At 38.4% G+C, this 22,301-nt stretch overlaps 1 non-coding gene and 1 pseudogene across 1 annotated transcript; both read left to right on the forward strand.

Moving 5' to 3' along the window:
- The window catches only part of LOC103695881, a 42,892-nt pseudogene that overhangs the window by 18,147 nt on the left and 2,444 nt on the right, over window positions 1-22,301 (forward strand).
- On the forward strand, window positions 17,321-17,402 carry LOC113461142. Its single transcript, XR_003383208.1, has one exon. It is a non-coding gene; the product is annotated as a small nucleolar RNA J33 (small nucleolar RNA).

The following is a 22,301-nucleotide window of genomic DNA, read 5'->3' on the forward strand; positions in this document are numbered from 1 at the left end:
TCACGCCTTTGTCTTTGCCTTTGTCTTATTTTCCTCCTTCGTTCTCTCCTTTCCTTTACCTAAACTGGTGGATTTGGCTTTAGCATTCGGTCAGCTTTTATAGCCAACCGTTGAGGCACTGTGGCACTTTGAAAAGTGCCACATTTTGCCACAGTGCGGTACTTTCGAAGTGCCGCACAAAGTGCCGCACCGGCACTTTCGAAGTGCCGCACAAAGTGGCACTTTGAAAGTGCCCCAGTGTGGCACTTTCAAAGTGCCACAGCGCTGGCACTAATTTTCAGCAGCGAACCGGCTCGGTTCGCACCGGTTCGAGCTCATACCGGTGCGAACCGCTCGGTTCGCATCGGTTTGAACATGTACCGGTGCGAACTGAGCCGGTTCGCACCGGTACGAAGCTCCAACTGAACGGTTCCGACTCATATTGGGTCGGAACCGTTTTATACCCCTGTACCGGACCGGTGCCAGTCGGTACCGGTCCGGTACGGGCTGAGCCGACCGGTACAGGTCGGTTCAGCAGACCATGGTTATGGGCCAAAGTGGCCGGCAGCGCACACATGTTGTCTTCTCTTCCTCTCGCTCGTTCGGCCATAAAAGCCGAATGGTCTCGGCCTTCCCAAAATTGCTTCAGGAGGGAAAAAAATTGAGGAGGTGAGAGAACGTTTTTGTCTTTCTAAAAAAAATCCCACGAAGGCTAATTAAGGTATGGTTTTCTTTCCTTTATCTTTTTCCTTTAATTTTTTTTTAAGGGGCTTAGAAAAAATAGCTCAAAAATTGTAAAATAAGAGAAAATCATGCCAAATTTTTCGATTGGGGCATAATTTTTTTATATGTTATAGATCTATGGAGGATGTGCATGTTGACATAAATATTTTTATTTTTCATATTTTTGTAAAATTATTTAAAAATTATTTTTAAAATTAAAATATAATAAAAATAAATAAAATGAAAAAATTTTGATCCTAGATTCATGCTCTAACACATAAATCGATGATCAATCAACATGTAATTCTTATTTGACAAAATTTTTCAGTGGTTATCTTTTCAATTAATCATAAATTTTCACTCGGATCATTGAAGAAATAAGGTAAAAAGGGAAAGAGTGAGACAATTTAACTAGATAGAATGATCAAAAATTGAAGTTTCTTCAAAAGTTGATCTCTCTAGGCAATCAACCCTTCTCCCTTGGTTCATCCCAAGGAATGCTGAACAGGCCTGGCCGACTCATCCCGTACCGAATCGGTCCGATTCGACATTAAAAAACGGTACCCGACTGGTACCGACCAGAACTGGCTTGTACCGGCCGAAACCAGCTAGGAACCGGTGTGAATCGATCGTTTCCCACTGATTCCAAATTTTTTTGGGCTTTTGGATGCGTGAACCAGGTTGAACCAGTGGTATCGGCTCGGTTCGGTCCGATTTGATACCGAACCGGTCTAGTGGTCGACCAATACGCCTATCGGTACCAGTTCGGCGATCCTTGGTTCATCCCCGCCTTCAAATGGTAGTGAACAATTGTAAAAGCCAAAAGGGTTGTTTTAGTAATCTCACGGTACCACGTGGTTTAAAACCAATTTGGTCTTGGTTTGGTGCAAAGGGACCTCAATTTGCTCCAACCTCTCAATCTTGGGTCAGTTCTAGTAGTTCAGGTCATCAGGTATGGTTTGGATGGTCCTTTCCTGAATTCATGCCTCCTTATATTGCCAAGGGATCATTACAGTACTTATCAATGTGTACATGTTGTAAAGACTGATATTTTAAACCTTGCTTTGCTGTTGGATATCATATTTTATATTTGTTGATCAAGACCTCCCTCATCTCTGAAATTTCATTATAAGACCCCAGGTAAGCTTTCTATTAGCTATATTGTACTGCATTATTTCTGTTCCTCCCCTCACACAGCCCTTTAGATCTTCTAGCAAGATAGCTACACTGCTCCTCAACATTGTGGCCTCTGAATTTGATATAGAGTCAGGATTGCAGTTCTAACAATGGTGGTGGCAAGGAGCTTGAATATGATGATGACAAAGTCAAAAAGAGGCATAGAACGATAGGAAGAAACCCAATAAATATTCTATTGCAGCTGATATAAGGTTAACTTGCAGTCGTATTGGGGAATTTCCAAGAAAAGGAAGGTTTTGATCAGCAAATATGTAAAAGAGAGATCTTTTTATGAAATCTATCCATAGAGGAAGAGGTCATCCTTCTATGCAATTTGTCTATATAGGAAGGGTCATATGCAAAGAACGCAATTTTCATATATAACTATGCACATCTACATGCATGAACAAGCACAACGATATTATAAATCACTTTGAATCTTTCAGATGCCTCCTAGCTTTCTTTGGACAGTATTATTGAGAATCTGATATAGATGAGAAAGGGCAGAGAGAGAATGCCTTTTTCTCCTATGAATAGAAGAAAAATTATTCAAATTTCTGGGGAAAATGTGAAGGATAAGTTATTGCCTTTATGATGATGCATATGAGATCTGATAGTTTCCATCTTTGTCAGAACTTATTGGTTTGTTCAATAATAGCCTATTCCTCCTTAGGTGCTTAAAAAAATATTTCATGGTTGGATTTTTAAAAAAGACAAAGAATGAAAGAGGAGAACTAGAAAAGCCAAAGGGTGACTACTGGGAACACTAAGCTCAATTCCCCATTCACAACAATTAAGATGAACTTAAATTCTGCCTTTGTTGCATCATATACCATTGATGTCATGATTGTCTTTTCTTCTGCGTTCTCTAAATTCTTTTCTTCTTTAAATTCTGCCTTTTTGCTCTAAATATTTAGATGTCTCAATAGCACTTGCTAAATGCATTGATGCACTATTAATTTGCAGCCACGAATTTATATTGGACGGGGCATGCATGAAAGTCAATTTGCCCTTTTCAAGTGAGTTTCTGTGGGAAATTAAATTCTTAATGTTATTATGAGTTTTTAATCTCTTTTCGGTTCTGCTATTGGCGTCTTTTCTTTTTAGGTATACTTTGTTCTGGATGTTGCTGTTGGGTTCCAAATTTGCATTCAGCTATTATGTCCAGGTAGTTTTTCCACCTTTTGAGCATACACTCCATTAGAGATCATTATGTTAAGCAGTTCTAAATTCACTGTTCATATTTTTTTTGCTTATTAAATGTCTTGTATTCTTACAGATAAAACCTCTCGTCAAGCCAACAAAAGATATACTTAATGTTCATAATGTTCAGTATGCGTGGCATGAATTTTTCCCTAATGGTATCTGTATCCTTTTTTTCTAAAGTTGATTCAACTTCTCTCAGATTAGGAATTATTAATGGTACTGATTTTCTTATCCACACAGCTCAAAAGAACATTGGAGCTGTTATCTCACTCTGGGCCCCTGTGATCTTGGTAATTTCATGACTGCATCTACCTATTGAATTGTTATGGTATATCATCTTTGTTTTAGTTTTGATGGGAAAGCAATATGTCAACCCTCAATGAAGAAATGTATATGAGCTGCTCAAGATTTATGCAGGTTTATTTTATGGACACTCAAATATGGTATGCAGTATTCTCTACTTTGTATGGTGGTGTTTCTGGAGCACTCGGACGACTCGGTGAGGTAAAGAGAGATTGGAAAGTAATTATATTACCATAAGTAGAGTATCTGCTCACACCTTTTAATTTTCACAAAATAGGTGAGCTTGAGGCTTTTAATTTTCCGTGTGTGAAGCATAATGTCCATTAAATCTGTAATCTGACGCTAGAAGCATTCTTCATATAAAAGACAATTGTCATCTGGTTCCTAACTTGCATGCTCTCTGCATGCATGAGTCATCTGGCAAATCTGAAAGAGGAGAAAAGGATGTGCCATATTATAATTTTGTGACTTTGGAAAGTACATGAGGCAAGAAGCAGTAAGCTGTGCATCCGAATAGTAAACCAAGTGATGTGATCATTCATGCCCTAGTCTAAGTTACTCCCTCACCCATGATGTGATCTTCTTAAGGCCCATGGGTTGTTTGTAGAAAGCAGTAAAATCTCTTTAGAAGTTACTTACTTTAGCAGTGTTACACAAACTACTGCTGAAAAGCCACATAACTGGATGAAAATAATATGGGATATAGTTAGGTCCAACGTTCGTTGTATGCCCTGTACCGAGCATATCGTATCATATTGGTACCAAACCAAAGGCATATCGAGTCTTGGTATGGGGTCTGGTACCTAGATTGCAAAACTTGGTTAGGTCATTCTTCATATAAGGATGATCAGTAATAGTTGCTTTTTAGAAGGTATAGGTTGGAAATTGGATCAAGCATGGAAACTGTATGCTCGGACTTGACATACCTACTCCAAAAGTTTCCTCAAGCCAAGTCAACTTGATGGCTCATGTGAGGCATGTCTTTCGAGATAGGTGATACAAATTAAATATAGAAGAGTAATTCAAACTAAATATAAAAATCAAATTAGAGTAGCAATAAAGAGCATCATTCAAAATAAACCATGCAAAAATCAGTTTGCTTAAGAAAGAATTTACATGGTTTTTCAATTAACATGTGATGCTATTTTTTAGTTGCAATATGATTCAATCATTCACAACCCTCAAGCGTTGTTGGGTGTAACCTATCATGTGACCACCATGTGATGGCTGATAGGCACCCTTGTTCCCAAAATTCCCCTAGTCCCTAATTACTGAGGGGGCCATTTTGGTGCTTAAAGGAAAGTGAACCACATGCCCCTCATGTGATCCTCTTCTCCAATTATGTCGTGTTCAACCTGAAGTGAGTAACCAGGACTTCGTCCCAAAGTGAGGAACCTTGAAGAAGTCCAGAACTAGATTGAGAAAGATAGAAGGGGATAGAAAGAGTCAACCCAAAGTAAAGAGATCATGCCATCATATCAAAGTTTTGGCAAAAGTCCCTGCCAAGGCTCCGACCTTTCTCTGCTCAACCCCTTCCTATACTTTATCTTTGGAAAGAGAGCTCCATTGAGGACCTTTTGGACTAGTGCTAACCTTGGACGAAACTTCTGTGGGTGCATGATGGATGATGTAAGGTGCTTGCTTGAACCCCATTGATTTTCCTTCCCTCATATCAATTTTGGCTGCAGACAAACAGAGTGTGGCTTTTTGAAGTGACATGATCCTCCAACCTCTCCATGTAGGACTCATCAACAAGGTAATCTAGAAGAACAGAAAGCTAGAGAATGAAATTGGGTCTGTGAAGCCAGAAATAAGTGTTTTGCATTGTTCTTTCTTGCTTCCTGGGTGATCACAGTGGCCTCTTGGCAATGGAGTGTGATAAGGGGAATTGGGATGCCAGAATGACTATCAAAGGCTTGTTTTAAGTAGCTTCATATGAGGAGGCAGTGGGAAATGCATCTCTTTAGTTCTTTGCAAAGTTTGTGATGCTGGGTTATAGTATTCGGTATGGGGCCTACCACACCATACCGTGCCAATAGGTTCTGAGACTTGGTACACCCTCTGTTTCAAGTGTCAATACTGAGGGGTATGTATCATATTGATAGCCGGTATAGAGTGTACCTACCGGTCGGGTACTGGTACAGTATCCGGTACCAAGTCTGCAAGCCTTGTTTATTTGACATGTGAGGTTATTCAAAATGTTAGGTTAGCTTAAATATTAGGCTGTTTGAAAATGTTGAATTGACAAAAGGAAATGTCTGGCTTGTTTTCAGGTTAAGTCAATGGACAGTGTATCAGTGAAATGAATTGAAATGGTGGCATCATTTTGGTGATAGTTTTGCCATAATTATGTTCACAATTTGAACTATGCTATTTATAAATCAGAGTCACACAATGTTATAGCATAGTTGTATTGTAATGAATCCAATTTTATACGGACAATATTATGCATCAACACTTGTAAGAACATGTGTTATCCTACAATGACATTTAGAGATTGCTCCTGTTCAAACAAAGAGAGACACTATGAGCTAAATTACAATCAAATTATAACCCCTGGTATAAATAAAGTAAACTAAATATTCCCTGTTATAAATAACTAACCTGAACTGAATTACAATGCATGTAATTCAAAGTTTCAAACCATTGCAAGTAATTCAGTGCAAGTATTTCAAACCTGACACTGGACTGAGATACCACTGGCCTGATCTGCATTATGTTGCAAATAATTACAATGCAAGTAATTCACATCAAAGATCTGTCGAACAGCATCCTATAATACACTCAATTAAGAACAAAATGTGGGCTCTTTCCAGCATCCAGCAATCCTGGGATGACATGATAGATGTAGAATTACTCCTTGACAGAGCCTGACATGAAATAGAACACCATCAGCTCCTGAACAATCCTGTTTCCACATCATCACGTGCTTTGTTTGAGGGCACTGCTACAAACAGATAGTGGGATTCCCACTGCCTGTTTCCACATCCTGTTTCCACATCCCAAAAACTACAAGAAGAAACACTCTTACAGACAGAGTACTTCATTCGCAGCTAGGTTTTCATCCTCACTTTTTCTTTTCAGGCAGCGAAACATATGATCTAACCTGGTTCTGATACATTGTAACAGATTTCAGGTCAAGGGAACATCAAAAAAGAATGAAAGATAGAATCTTAGAAGAAAAAGGGAGAAAAGAAAGAGAAAGGGGAGAAGAGAGATGACATGAGACACAAGGAAGAAGGGACCACCCACCTCTATGTGGTGGGGCATCAATTTTTATTAAAACAAGGGGAGCTGGCCATAAATTTGGGCCTTAATGAAGGCCCAATAAGCATGGTCTGCCGAACTGGGACGTACCGTCCATTTCAGACAATACCGAACCGACCTATTGGGGCCGGAACCGATCCTTTTCTGATCAAAACTAGCCGGAACCGGTCGGTTCTGGTCGGTTCGATATCGACTTGGTGCGGCCACTATGGCACGCAGTGGCATAGTTGGGGGCTTTAAAAGCCCCTTTAGCGGCGTTTGGGAAGGCCCGAGAAGGCCTTTCCAATGGTGATTCCATACAGAGCCAAGGCTAAATAAGGTGTGCTTTCTATTTCCTATCTTCTTCCTTTTTTTTGGAAGGCGGGGCTTGAAAAAATAGCTCAAAAATTACAAAATAAGAGGAGATCATACCAAATTTTTCGATTTGGGTTTGATTTTTTTATATGTTGTATATCTATGGATGATGTATACGTTGACATAAAAATTTTTAATTTTCAGATTATATATAATTTTTAAAAATTAAAAATTTATTTTTGGATTAAAAAGGATAAATTTTTTAAAAATAAATAAAAATAAAAAAATATAAAATTAGAAATGTATTTAGGGGCATGCAAGCTACTCTCTATAAAAATTTGGTGTACATTCATCAAATTTTAATGCGATCATGCGCATAGTAGCCTAGGCCTAAATTTGAAGAAAATTAAGAAATAAATAGTATTTGATACATGCCCGAGGGATTAAAAAAATATATATAGCATCCTTTATTGGATTGTACATAGATCTAAGCTAAAATTAATTTTTTAAAATATTAATATTTAAAAATTATTTCTAAATTTAAAAAATTAATAATTAATACCAAAAATTACGAAAAATTAGTAATATGTATTACATAATTTAGAAGTAATTTCTGATGTAAAAATCATAGTTTTCTAAAATTATGATATATAAATATTTTAAAATTAAAAATTTTTAAAAATATATAAATAAATAAAAATAAAAGATAAGAGTATGAGATAAACTGGCGTACTTGATAAACCAGCAGGATGAAGCCATCAAGAAAAAGGACCCAGAGCGTGATATTGGCTTGGAGCATGGGCAAATGCTATTTGGTCGGCATCATTGGTAGTGCAACTGGTGTAACACAGAGTTTAAGAAAGAGGTAACCAGATTGAAGCAGCACTTAGCTGGTGGTTATCTCGACATATCTATGTGTCGCAAATGCCCACAAGAGGTTCAGCAGCTAATGAAGTTCTTTGCTGATTTCAGAGCAGTGAAGGAAAGTGCTACCAATAAAAATGCAAAGGTGGAACGCCGAGCGGCAGAGCCATCTTTCTATCACTTCAGAAAGTTAGAGAAACTGTCTTCTCCAGATGACGAGGAGACAAATCCAGGTTGCCATGCAGGCGAGCCTGTATGATCAGTGGCAGCATGATAAGGTGATCAGGTATAGGGCTCGATTTGGGCCCTCGTATTATGAGTTGGGCTCCGGTTTTGTGAGTAGTAGGGCAAATCTAGAGTTCAGAAGGACCACCTCAGTCAGGCAAGCCATCAACAAAGGCGGTGGCTGGATTGCATCTATGCCGAGAGCTTTTGATAGCAAAAAAAAGTCATCCAGAGAGATTCCACCAGGAGCAGCAATCCATGATTTAGATCCACATGCCTTCTCTAGTAGAGATTCGAAGCAGCAGGGGGCCACTCAATGCTAAAGAAGGATAAGAAGAATGATAAGTGGCGAGCTATTGGATCTTTATTCCACTTTAGACACATCTCATTGAATGTGACAGACAATACGTACTACAGGTCTGCCATATAGGTTGCCGGTCCCTATGTAGATATTGTAGGCCCGAAGGACATCTACGGTGAGCTTCTTGACAGTAATAAGGAGGATATAGAGAAATGGATTGCCTCCTACAAGAGCAAGTGGCCCACACATATGCTGACTGTGATGTGTGTGGTTGGACCGGTCCTACCAGGCGGAGTATCATCAAATTTCTGACATACTACGATACCAAGACTTTTTTCATAGGTCGGTTGATGCTTCTGATCACGTGCATGACACCGCGTACATCCTCAAACTTAATGAGAAAGTGATTGATCAGGTAGGAGAAGAGAATGTCATGCAAGTCATTACTAATAATGGGCCACAATATAAGGCCGTCGGGGAGGTCTTGTTGGAGCGGCGACCACATATTTTCTGGACCCCATGTGTTGCACATTGTATCGACCTCATGTTGATGGACATTGCTAAGGTTCATAGGGTGCAACAGACAGTGGAGACAGCCCAAACAATCACCAGATATATTTATAATCATACATGGATCCTTTCGCTAATGAGGAGATATGCAAAAAAAAGATTTTGAGATCAGAAGTCACACAATTTTTCACCAACTATGTTGCACTTGATAGCCTTTTTGAGAAGAAAGTAGCCCTATGCTAGAAGTTTGTCAGTCTCGAGTGCAGAAATGTAGATATGCCCAGCACAGCATTGAAGGGAGCACTATCGAAAATTTGGTGACGGGCCACTGCGGTAGTAAAGGCTATCAGACCATTGTATGAAGTGCTTTGGACCATGGATAGCAAGATGTATGGAGAGGGCAAAGTCTCAGATCATGGAGGCAGATCTAGCCCATGCCTAGGAGTACATCGACATCATTGAGCGGCGGTGGAACTACCAAATAGGTAGGGACTTGCATCTAGCAGGTAAGCAAGAACATTGAAAATTAGACTGCTCCTGTACTTGTATAATTTTACTAAGACGGTCTTCTCTATGTGCAGCATACTACCTAAATCCTCAGTTCTAGTACAACATAACTGGAATTGGTATGGATTACGAACTTTTGGCCGCTCTGCATAACGTCATTTATAAGATGGAGCCTGATCTAGAAATCGCGATCCTATATTTAGAATAGGTAACTTAATTTAAGGATATATGTAAATTAATTGATATCTTCTATTATTAACATAGTACAACACGCTTCTTTTTCACAGACCAAATTATTTAGAGAGGGCAGCGACAGTTTTGGACTGCGGGCAGCTGTCGTGAGTAAAACAAGTATGAATCCATGTATATTACACATTAGGAGGACATTTACGTGGCGTTTAAATGGTTACCTGATATGTTTCTATGGATCGGATCTGTACTATCTTATATCTATTTTTTTTAAATATTTTTGCAGCTGAATGATGGATTCATTTTGGGCTGTCTGCGAAAAATTTTAAGAGGGTAGCTATCTGGATCCTCTTCTAGACAGTCTCCTCAAGTGATTGTGAGCGCAACTGATCCACTTTCGTCCTCACCCACAGCAAGCTGAGGAACAGTGTGATACAAAAGCGCCTCAATGACCTTGTATAGGTTCACTACAGTATAAGGTTGAGGCTAAAGTGCATTCAGAAGAAAGTGGAGCTCAAGTATATAGATTCGATCCATAGTGCTTTCATTGATGATGAGGATGATCTATGATAGGATGGCTTGTAGGCCAGCAGCAAGTGCCGGAGCTTGACGAGGCAGGATCGCCTCCACGATCAACCAGCTTCATAGCCAACGAGACTAGGGTCGATGCAGGGCAATGGGCTAAGCGCAATATTCCACGCATTCCTACAAATAATCGGATACAACCACAGAGGAGCCAGTCACCACATGACTCCTTGTCCGAGATATCCTCTCAGAGATATGTTCGAGAGATGGTTAGATGAGGCCACTATGCTGCCTAGTCGACTCGGTCAGGAGGACGACATAGCCAGGCAGAGAGGCGCACAAAGAATAAGAAGGCAGCTATCCAGCACACTAAAAAAGAAAAACAAAAAGCACCTGCAGCCCCAATGGAGAGTGTTGAGGAGTCCTGGAGCAGCAACGATGACAGTTCTGGTGGTCATAGATCTGCTGGTCATGGAGGGAGTGGTGGATAGGAGACTATTGTTTACGAGATAGACACAAGATGGTCTTCAATACACCGATGAGTCTCAATTTACACATGCTACACAGGATAGGAACCACGGTGGATGATCTAGTAGAGGCCGTGAGGATATGATTGCATATAGGAGACAGGCTCCTCGAGGTTATTCAGGAGGACATGATGCAAGCTGCAGATTCTTCGCACGCGGAGTAGAATTTATAGACGTATCAGGTTCCGAGTCGGATATTCGCAACCACAGGCAGCCTATAACCCATACGGATACGGATATAGATATGGTGCATTTGAGATATCTTCCGAAGGCCACCACCATACGCAAGCCGGAGCATCTCACAGATCAGATTTTGTTGCTGGCGTATTCAAATGGGCCCTTCCATAGTCGTATTATTAGTCAGAGGATACCTCTCAGAGCCAAAGCTTCAGTGAGAGATCCGAAAGTGCTTATAATCCGGTGCGCGCTCCTTATGGGATGAGCATACAACACTATACTGCCGTTTGGTTAGAGGGCTGGGTTGATGTGCCTTCTGATTATACTGATGATTCAGATATCTACAAGAAGCATCGACACTCAATCTGATTTTAGATATCAGTATGTATGTTGGACTTTAAAAGTATGTAATTGATTGTATTTTGCTTGAAGGATATTTTATGTTGTTCATTTTATTATTTGTATCATTTTAAAGCAATAAGATACATCATCTAGGTTAAACCAGGATTATAGAAACATCAAAAATATTAAAAAAAATCAAGAAAACATCATAAAAACATCAAATTAGACTTAAATCAATAGAAAAAGTTCGAAAAGAGTGAGAAACTCCAAAAAAAAAATTAAGGCGTGCCGGTCCGTGTCTTGTTCTCTTCTTTCATATTTTACATATTCAAGTTTGGTCTTTTTAAGTCATAAGCCACTCGGGTAGTGCAAAGCCCAAGTGGGGCTTATCATTTTGGCATTATATCCTAGGGACAGGGTTTCTAAAGTTCTCAACAGCATTAGTTACCTCATAATGGATTATGCTACTGAATGCCTTCTTTCTTTACTTAAATAGTGAGGTTGCAGTATAATTGCACCATGCAGACAAACTTGATGTAGAGTAACAGAGATACATGTATGGTAAGTACAAAAGTAAGGATCACATCTAGGCTAATGATTCTGTAATTAGATCTATAGTGGGCAAGGACCTAATCGAACTCATGTCCCAAATTATAGCTAGTACTGTATCAGCAAAATATATACTTTAGAATTGTGATTTTGATTTGGCTATCTTGGCAGATTATTTAGTGTTTGCATCATTTCCTGTTCTCTGTAGATACGGACACTTGGCATGCTGAGATCACGATTCCACTCTTTACCTGGTGCCTTCAATGCATATTTGGTACCTTCTGAGAAGATGCGAGACAAGAAATTTTCGTTTTCAAAGCGCTTTGCAGAGGTTGGATCCTATCACCATAACATATGAGTATGCTTTTAAGTTTTAACAATGTTGTTCTGTGTCATTTTGTGTTTTCTGTGCATGACTCCAAGTATTTCAGGTTGCACCAAGCAAGAGAACCGAGGCTGCAAAGTTTGCCTCAGTTATGGAATGAAGTGATATGTAGTTTCCGTGAAGAAGACCTTATTAGTGATAGGTACGACATTCAACTGATTTTTCTAGTGTTTTCTGTCCTGCCTTTCATAACACTGTTCTGCAAAAGCTGAAATGGTATTTTTTGGTAACTTAGGAACTGGATCTGTTGCTGGTTCCTTATATGTCAGATCCTAGCCTAGACATAATACAGTGGCCACTTTTTTTGCTTGCTGGCAAGGTCCCTATCAACAATTGTCTATGTGCCCTTTCCTTTTTCTTTCTAAATCATTCCAACCACTAATTCCTGATGTCTGTATAGATTTCAATCGCATTGGATATGGCAGGCCCAATTTCGATCAAGGGATTTGGACCTCTGGAGACGTATCTGTGCTGATGAGTATATGAAATGTGCTGTGCTTGAGTGTTATGAATCTTTAAAACTTGTCCTTGACCTTCTAATAGTTGGTGGAAAATGAAAAAAGGTTTGTTGCATTTCTTTTTGTATCAATGCATAGTTTATATGATTTTTTCTCTTGCTGGATGTCAAGATAAAAAATCTATACTGCTCAGCTTATAAGGATATTATGCTGATGTCAGTTTTGTTTTCTCCATCTGATCAAAATATATTCTAAAATCTAAGTTCTGACAGAGTCGGATAATTATCATCCCATACTGCTCTAAGCTTATTCCTTTTAGTTTGGTTTGTATTCTCATTAGTTGAATAAAGCATGCCTTTTTTATCTACCTACATATACATCATTTTTTTTGATAAAAGAAGTCTGATATATACTGTAATGGGAAATTAGTTACATAAATGTCGACAAAAGAATTTCTCTTTTTCTTTGTCTTTTACTTGATGTACTTGTATTTCTAAGAGAATATCTGATGTCACAGGATCATTGGGTATTATCTTCAAGGAAATTGAAGCTGACATTTCACGAAACACATTCCTTACCAATTTTAGAATGGGCCCTTTACCAACACTATGTAAAAAGTTTGTCGAGCTTGTAGAGATCTTGGTGAGTCTCTTTATCTTTTAATCCTCTGCAGCTTCCATTTCTTTTCCTGATCAATTGGGTTTCACAATCTTCTATTAGTCAAGGAACTGCTAATTGTTTTGTATTGTTAATGGTTTTATTAATAGTTTTAGTTCAATGCTGGTAGAAAGAAGGTCATGCATCAAAGCATCATATTGTCGTAATATTGCTCCAAGACATGTTAGAAGTCGTTACGCGTGATATGATGGTGAATGAGATTCGGTATATGAACATAATATTTGCATCCCCTGAATAAATTTGAAATATGAGATTATGTATGCTTAGGCTTTATTTTTGGTGTCTTGCAACGTCCATTGTAGTGAGTTGGTTGACCTCGGGCCATGGCAACAAAGATACATTCCCTGGAAGACAACTTTTTGCTGGTACAGGCTCAAAACCTGCTGTACTTTTTCCACCAGCAACACCACAATGGGAAGAACAGGTGCGTACCAGAGGAAACATTTTCAATTATGTTATGTTAGTACAACAAATAATTCACAAGCAACTTTATGGCAGATAAAACGCCTGTACCTTCTCTTGACGGTAAGAGAGTCTGCTGTCAATGTGCCTACAAACCTTGAGGCTTGCAGAAGAATCGCATTCTTCACAAATTCTTTATTTATGGACATGCCACATGCACCTCGGGTCCGCAAAATGCTCTCATTCAGGTTTGATAATCTATATTATCTCAATGGTAGTGGAAGTCCGAGAGCATGTCTGGTACTAAGCTGTAGAAATGTGCAGCCCTGGTTGGCCTAATTGGGGATTTTCCAATATGCGGCACCAAGAAAATTAAACGAATCTTCTGTTCATTTTCGCAATTCATCCTTAACAGAATATATAGAAGCCCCCTACAACTTAAAAGTGGTTAGTGATGGTAATTGTACTATTCGATTATACATAAGGTGATGTAGTTAACTCTGTGGATTTGATATTTCTATAACTTTAAGAGAAATTTAAATTGAAGTAAAAGGGAAAAAAAGTTCATTCCAAGACACAGGAACTACAAGTTCCATATTGCTTTTCATAGCTCAGTTAGATCCTATTCAAAGACCCTACTATAGCTTACAATCAAGGATGGTATCCTATTCAAACTTGTGGAGCTAGCTTTGGAAAGAATGCTATGGTATTTTTACACCATTAGAACACTGAAATTATGCATGGTCTACAATGTACTCTCTACTATTATATAAAGCTAACTTGTAAGTGGACATTTAACTGGTTTGACATTTGACTTCGATGGGTAATTTTAAATATGCATATCTACAATTCACTTATCTCTATTAGTCTATAAAGAAAACTTTTAGTGGATGGAAGGTCCGTAGTACTGGAACCCACACCTGTGCTGGTAAGATGGCGGTACGGGATGGGACAGTACTATGTTGTGCCATTCCCGGTGTGAACCGATAAAGGAAAACCAGCAAGGGAGGGAGAGAGGGAGAAGGAGAGAGAGGAAAAAAGAGAGAGGGGAGGGGAGGGGAGGGAGAGAGCAGGAGAGGGCAGTGGAGAGTGAGAGAGGCAGAGAGAGGGAGAGAGGGAGAAGGAAAGAGAGGAAAAGAAAGGGAGGGAGGGAGATAACTATGGTGAGCGAGAGAGAGGGAGGGCGAAGCCCTCTCTCCTCCGTGGTGCCGGAACAGGGGGCGGAGACCTTGTTTTCGAGACGACATAGGGGTCTTCAGCCTCCTTATTTTTTTTTTGAAATTTTTTAATTGAAGTCAGCAGCGGCTACCGATTTCACTAAATTTTTTTTATTTTTTTAATTGAAGCCAGCAGTCTACTGTCAATTTAAAAAATCAAAAAAAAGTGAAGTCGTCAGCTGCTGCTCCACTTTACTTAAAAAATTTTCAAAAAAATATATAATTGATTATGAAGGCTATTACGGTCTCGGTCCACCTCCCGGGTACTGCTTGGTACACTCCAAATCAGACAGTTCGGGAAGGTACCTCCAACCTTGAGTGGATGTTTAATTGATTGGACATTCAGTTTACTAAATGAACTAATGTTGGACTATCTTATTTGCTTCCTTCTTTATGTTAAGATAAACGAAAGAAAGTTTGGCAATAATAGTAGGGAGTACATCTACATCTAACATAAAAAATAAATTTTTAATGGTTGAGATTAAGCCATCCCTTCTTGTGTGCATCCCCGTGTGCACATAAGAAGTGCATCTCCATATGTAGATGATATAGCAATGCAATTTATACACAAAGTTGTATATTAGAATGGTAGTATTTGAAAAGATAACGATGAACTTGTGTATGCAACTAGTCTATGAACCGAGGAACCTCCATCTCTTAACTTTAATGGTGTGTCAAACCCCAAAATTGTCACAAAAATTATGAATCAACTATAATTTTATATTTTATTGTATTACATTTGCAAAGGGTGAGCCTTGGCACAATGGTGAGGGTGCTCCACCATGAACTAGATGTCATGGGTTTGAAACACGGAAGCAGTCCTTCTAAACACGGATGGTAAGGCTGCATTTGGTGGATTTACGATCTTGAACCTAAAGCTTTCATCTTCTTAATTATAGGGTATATTTAATTGGAAGACTTGGTATTCGCACATAAGATGTTGGGAGTCTATTTTCTTGGATAAAAATGCTAAACACCAATGTTTTTTTTTCAACATATCATTACTTTATTATTCTTAATAGCAACTAGCAAGTTTTGATGAATTTCACAATGTTAGTTTCACTCTTAAATTGTCGAAGTTTGACATATAAAGAATCTATAGAAATAAGGTGTAATAACATTTCCTAGATTTTTTTCTTTTTTTTTCTTTTTTTTTTCATTTTTCTTTTTGACCAAAACTTCAATACTTGGACTGAAACTTCCAAAACTGAAGAGCCTGGCCCAAATCGAAACCAAAAAAGTTTTCAAACCTTGATTTCAGGTTTAACAATTCTGATAGTTTCAGCATTGTGCTTCGAGTTTCAGAGTTCTGGTAAAAATTAGAAACTCTTCTAAAAATAAAAAATAAATAAATGAAAGCAAATCATCGCCCATAATTTTATTTTGTTTCAGTTATTTAGGATTTCAATGCTTTCAGACTGAAACTAGTATACTGTATAAAATACCAAATATTGCTTAATCAGGTTTAAATTAATAAGATGAGTGTACCAGATATAAGATTAATTCCATAAATTACTCTCCAAAACAATAAAAGGTACTAGACATGCGCATTCATCTTTAGTTCTACATATTACTATGTTATTTATAACTTAAAGACATGTCAAGGTTGCATTTACCCATCATAGTAACAAAGCTTATATGATATTAACATAGATTAGATTAGTAGGCCTTTGGTAAATGTGTGATTACATTGTTGAGTTTAGAAAACATTAAACATACTTCTTAAAGAAAGATTAGATGGCAATTTTGCCAAAACTAACAAAGGCAAAATGTCAAGCAGTTTGTGATTGTTCTTGACTGAAACTGATCTATTTGGCCGACAGTCCAAACTTAATTAAGACATTAAACATAAGAGAAAAGAGCAAAGAAAATAATTTAAGATGCCAAAATATGCCACCAGGATCATATTGGTTGTGTCAAAGAGTACCAGCTGATACTCTATGTAGATTTAGTGCACGATACAGTGACCATATCAACCATTGTTCACTACAGGTTCTGTGCTAAACATTTGAACTTCACTGCAGTAAGAGCAAGACAATATTTGTTAATTTTCTTTTGCCAGTCATCATCTAATAAGTTAATATGACATTTGCCAGTGTTATGACTCCATACTATAGTGAGGAGACTGTATATTCTAAAAGTGATCTGAACTGGAGAATGAGGATGGTGTATCAATCATATTCTACCTGCAAAAATCTTTCCAGGTTTTGTAATTTTCTTTCCCTTGGATATGTTAGATCATTACTGATATCACTACATTAAATTTTCAATTAATTCCTTATTCTGATTGTTTTATTGTTGGGAGACTTTGATTAATATATTAGATGAATGGAACATTTCATGGAGAGAATCGGTTGTAAAGAGAGAACGAAGTTTGGGGAAATGAGGAGAATGTTTTGCAGCTCGTCATTGGGCCTCCTTAAGAGGGCAAACACTCTGCAGAACTGGTGTGAATATTCATAATTCTAAAATGTTTTAATGATTTTTAGCTACTTTACACTGTGCCTTCATCGCTGCAGTTAGGGGAATGATGTACTACCGAAGAGCTTTGAAGCTACAGGCTTTTCTTGACATGGCTTCTGAAAGAGGTAATAATTCCTAATTAAATTTTTATGATGAATTAGACATACATCTCTTGAGTTTAATCTTACCATCTTTGATACTTGTAGAGATTTTAGAAGGATATAAAGTGGTTGCTGATCCAGCTGTGGAAGAAAAGAAGAGTCAGAGGTCTTTATCTGCTCAGCTGAAGCTGTTGCAGACATGAAATTACATATGTGCGGACATGCCAAATTATGGCAATCAAAAACAGTCTGGAGATCGTCGCGCAACAGACATTCTGAACTTGATGGTTAAGTATGTCTTTCTCCTAATATCATCTAGACCATGGTATGTCGTACCGTACCAAACCGGACGGTACCAAACGTACCATACTGGTTCGGTGCCGGTACAGGTGATGTACCGATCCTCGGTATGCCAAAAAAACTCCATTCCATACCATACCGACACTATGCTAGCGTGGCACCGGTACAGGGTCTGGTACTGGTACGGCGAACCTTGATCTAGGACTATGAATTTCTCCTATATGATTACAATCTTATACTCTTAACATTTGATATCCTTTTTTCATTTCTTTTCTTGTTTGATGAGATATCTACAGGATTCACTCTTTTTTTTTTTAGATACTCAGCAAAAATCTGCAGTTATACTATTTCATATCATGTTGTCTATATTTAGATCATGTACTGCAATATGTTACCATAGGAATTTATTATTCATTAGTACAAACATTGATTATTTTAGTTGTCTTATACATAGTTAGCTAATATAGTCTTACTCTTTAGTTTGAAAGCTTTGTGTTGTATGTGACATTCTATGATTATTGAGGCTAGCTTTGCCATAATTTACATGACTTTTTCCAAGTATTTCATGATTAAGCAATCTAATTCCTACTTTTGTTGTATTCCTATTTCATGCATCTTTTTTTTTGTTCCTTAACCATTTTCAAATTCTCTCTTCTTCATTACTTTAGGTTAAGGAAGACAGAATTGTCCTGAACCACGCGATTCGAGGCATATCGAGCCGTATGGTGGTGGACTGGGACGGTTCCGGCAATAAAATCAAGAAATTAGCAAGTGGTAGAGAGGGAGAAGGCAAGAGAGGAAAGAGAGAGGGGGGGAGGGGAGAGAGAGGGAGAGAGAGTTGGAGAAGGCGCAGTGAGCGGCGGCTGCTAGAATAGGGCTGAGAGAGGGCTTTTGAAGCCCTCTTTCCCCCTTGCGTCAGAACCGGGGCAAAAGAAAATAGGGGCTTCAACCCCCTTTTTTTGATTTAAGTGAAGCATGCTGCCAACTTCACTTCAAAAATTCCAAAAAAAAGAAAAAAAAAAGTAAAGTCGGTAGTGGTTGCCAACGTCACTTTAAAAAAATAGAAAAAAAGGTTCCGACGCACGGAGTAGAGAGGGCTTTGAAAGCCCTCTCTTCCCATCCCTTGATCTTGTTCCAGCGGCTGCCACTCACCGCTGCCCTCTCCCTTCCTTCCTCTCTCTCTTTCCTTCTCCCTCTCACCCTCCTTCCGCCTCTCTCTCTCTCTCCCCGCCACGCTCTCCTGTTCTCTCCCTCCCTTCCTCTCTCTCTTCTTCCTCTCCACCTCTCTTGCCGGTTTTCCTGTTGATTTGCACCCGGAATGGCACGGCACGAGGGCATAGCGTACCATACCACCGGCCTATTAGCACGGGTGCTAGTTCCGGTACTACGGACCTAGCTTTAGGTGTTCCCATCTCTCTAATACAACTATTCTATATAAGAACAAGAACATCTCACTAAGATACTTTTCATAATAGGCCACGGTTTTATTCATGTTTAATGCATGTTTCTCACCCTTCACTTGCTAGCATTTTTTTTTTGTTTAAATGATATTGACTGTTGCCCACTTATAAAACAGCATAAGCATGACTATTCACTTGATTACCTTTTTGCCTGGAAGGAGATATAAGGACATCATACCAAATAAAACCAGAATAGCAGGAAATGGAACTTTTAGCTTGTCCAGACAAGATACTGCCTAACTCCACAAGCTACACTATTGACCAATTTTGCTTGACTTCATTTAGTACAGAATAAGGTTTTCAGCACTAAATTGTATAGGCATGTCTGGGGCATGTGCTACTATATTAGTACCAGGCAAGGATCGGCAAACCGGTACTAGTTTGGTGTCGGTTCATTACCAGTTCGTATCGGTACCTAACTGATGTCTTATCACAGCGTGCATGCTGTGGCACTAGAATTGGTGCAAACCGGTTAGCACGGTTCCTAGCCGAATCGGACAAATCGTCCGGTACGCCTCTCGTATCGGCTAATACGGGCCAAACTGGTCGGCACCGGTACCGGTTCGGTACGTGCTAAACTGGCCGGTACGAGCCAGTTCAGCATACCTTGAGCTTTTCTATATTAATCCTTTGTAAACTGCAAATGTTACTTTGTCTTTCTCTTGAATCACATGATTGGTGCTTACTGGACTTGTAGGTCAAATCTCACAGTTAGTTTGAGACAAATCATGCAATTTTATATAATGGCATATTGAATCTTGTTAAGGAAGATGTGTTTTCTTGAATCTAGACACCATTTGACATACAACCGGTGACATGCTAAATGGTATGACTGACTCCATGTCATGTTTAATTTATCTGTGTTTTTATGTATGTAAAGCAAGAATATTGAACAGAGAAAATCCTAATTTATTAGTTTCATTCGTTTTCATATAATATTATTCTAGTAAGATCTTAAACTGTATCATTTGGTCAATCAATGAAAAATAATTTACATTTACAGAAAACTAGAGTATAAATCTGGCTTATTTGAACCAAAATTGTGTGTTTTAGGTACTTTTATAACAATTTACCAATAATAAAATGAAATTAAAGGGGACAGAAGCACATTTTCTGTTTTAAAAAACAAGGGAACTGTACAACAATAAACTGCCAGCAAATTTACAATTTTAGATGAGTTTTCTTTCTGTAGAAACTAATTGCTGATCTTCTACTACAGTTATCCTTCTTTACGTGTAGCATATATTGATGAGGTTGAAGAAACACAAGGTGGAATGGTACAGAAAACCTATTATTCCAGTACTAGTAAAAGCTGTTGATAATCTTGACCAGGTAATTATCCTTTGAGTTTTTCCCCTCTTTCTTGTTTATAAAATTGTCATTCGAAGTTTAAACTATAGTGTCGCAATAATTAAGTCTAGCTATACTAAATGTTCTGTCTTTTCCTGTTAAAAGGAAATATATCGTATTAAGTTGCCAGGATCTGCAAAAGATCGGTGAAGGAAAGCCGGAAAATCAGAACCATGCTATTATCTTCACTCGAGGAGAGGCTCTTCAGACCATTGATATGAACCAGGTAATGTAGATATGGTCTAAATTTTCTAGAAACAGACTTGGAGCCACTATGACTAATGATTCTTATACTTTTTGCTTAATAAAAAAAATCTATAGGACAATTACTTAGAAGAGGCTCTTAAAATGCGTAACCTTTTGGAAGAATTCAATGAAGATCATGGAGTGCGTCAACCCACTATTCTGGGTGTACGAGAGCATATTTTTACAGGAAGGTAAGAATGATTTTCAGTAGCCATAAACAAGTTCGCCGAACTGGTACCGAGTCCGGTACGGGTCAATATCGGTTCGAACCGAGCCAAACCGGATGGAACCGTCCGGTTCCGTTCGATTCTGGCCAGTTCTGGCTAGCGGCAATCAGGCTCCGGCCCCCTAGGGGCTGGAACCGCTTTCTATTGCCGAACCGGCCGGTTCGGCTCGGTTCCGCCCACACTGGCTATAAATCAATTTCTTGCATTTGGGACAATAAGATTGGTTTATGTTCTCTAATATGTGAAATAAATCTGTTTTGTAGCGTGTCATCCTTGGCGTGGTTTATGTCAAATCAAGAAACAACGTTTGTGACTATTGGCCAAAGAGTCCTTGCAAACCCATTGAAGTGAGTTTCATTATATTTGTACTCACAATACATTACCTCATTAAGTTTAATGATATTCATGGCCAGTCAGATTATATATTTGTTCTAAAAAATTCTATGCAAATTTAAATCATGTATTTTAGATAATTCTAGGATAAACTTGGTACGAGGCACTTAGAATGATGGATTTAACCTTCTAACAAAACAATTACAAGTAATTCCACATAAGCATTCCTTATGTAACAAGGGCTAGCACATACTTTTTAATTGGTTTATCTCATGCATGTATCTGTCATTCTTTGGAGGTGCCACATCATCAGTGCCATGAGTGTACTTTAAAATCAGACCTTTTGGTACTGTAGCTAATTTGTTGTTGTAGCCTTGCCCAAATTTGGTCTGTTCAGTGTTATCTACCAAACAGGGTAGGCTAGTCAGGAGGCTGCAACTGCTCATTCTTCTAATGTCTAATTTCTGTTTAATTTATTCAAAAACAAGTTTAAAGCTTTTCTGTACACATAGACAATATTAATTCCATGTCAAGTAGATTTTTTTGATTGGAAATATATCCTGTGGATGCAGCCAATCTATCCATATTCATTGTTATAATGCCTGCTCTTCAAAAAACTTTGGTATGTTGTAGTTTATTTATATGTGGCATATTAATATTACTAGCTGTTGCTGCATGCTGTATGGTCTTACATGGTGCGCAAGTTGAACTGCTGACTGACCATATGAGTATTTTACTCGTGCAGAATGGAGAACCCTCAAAATTGTTTCTCCTTCAAAATTTATCAAAATTTGTCCTGATAGTTTTAATTTTCTTCGGTATGACCAGGGTTCGTTTTCATTATGGTCATCCAGATGTGTTTGATAGGATATTCCACATTACCAGGGGTGGCATTAGCAAGGCATCTCGGGGAATCAACCTGAGTGAGGACATTTTTGCGGTAATTTCATGCATAAATTCTGAACTTCAGCAAAGATTTCCTTTCTGTCTAAAATCTTGTATTTTGTTTCCTCTTCC

The sequence above is a fragment of the Phoenix dactylifera genome, unplaced genomic scaffold (genome assembly GCF_009389715.1).
Source record: "Phoenix dactylifera cultivar Barhee BC4 unplaced genomic scaffold, palm_55x_up_171113_PBpolish2nd_filt_p 001636F, whole genome shotgun sequence".
In the NCBI taxonomy this organism is placed as follows: Eukaryota; Viridiplantae; Streptophyta; class Magnoliopsida; order Arecales; family Arecaceae; genus Phoenix; species Phoenix dactylifera.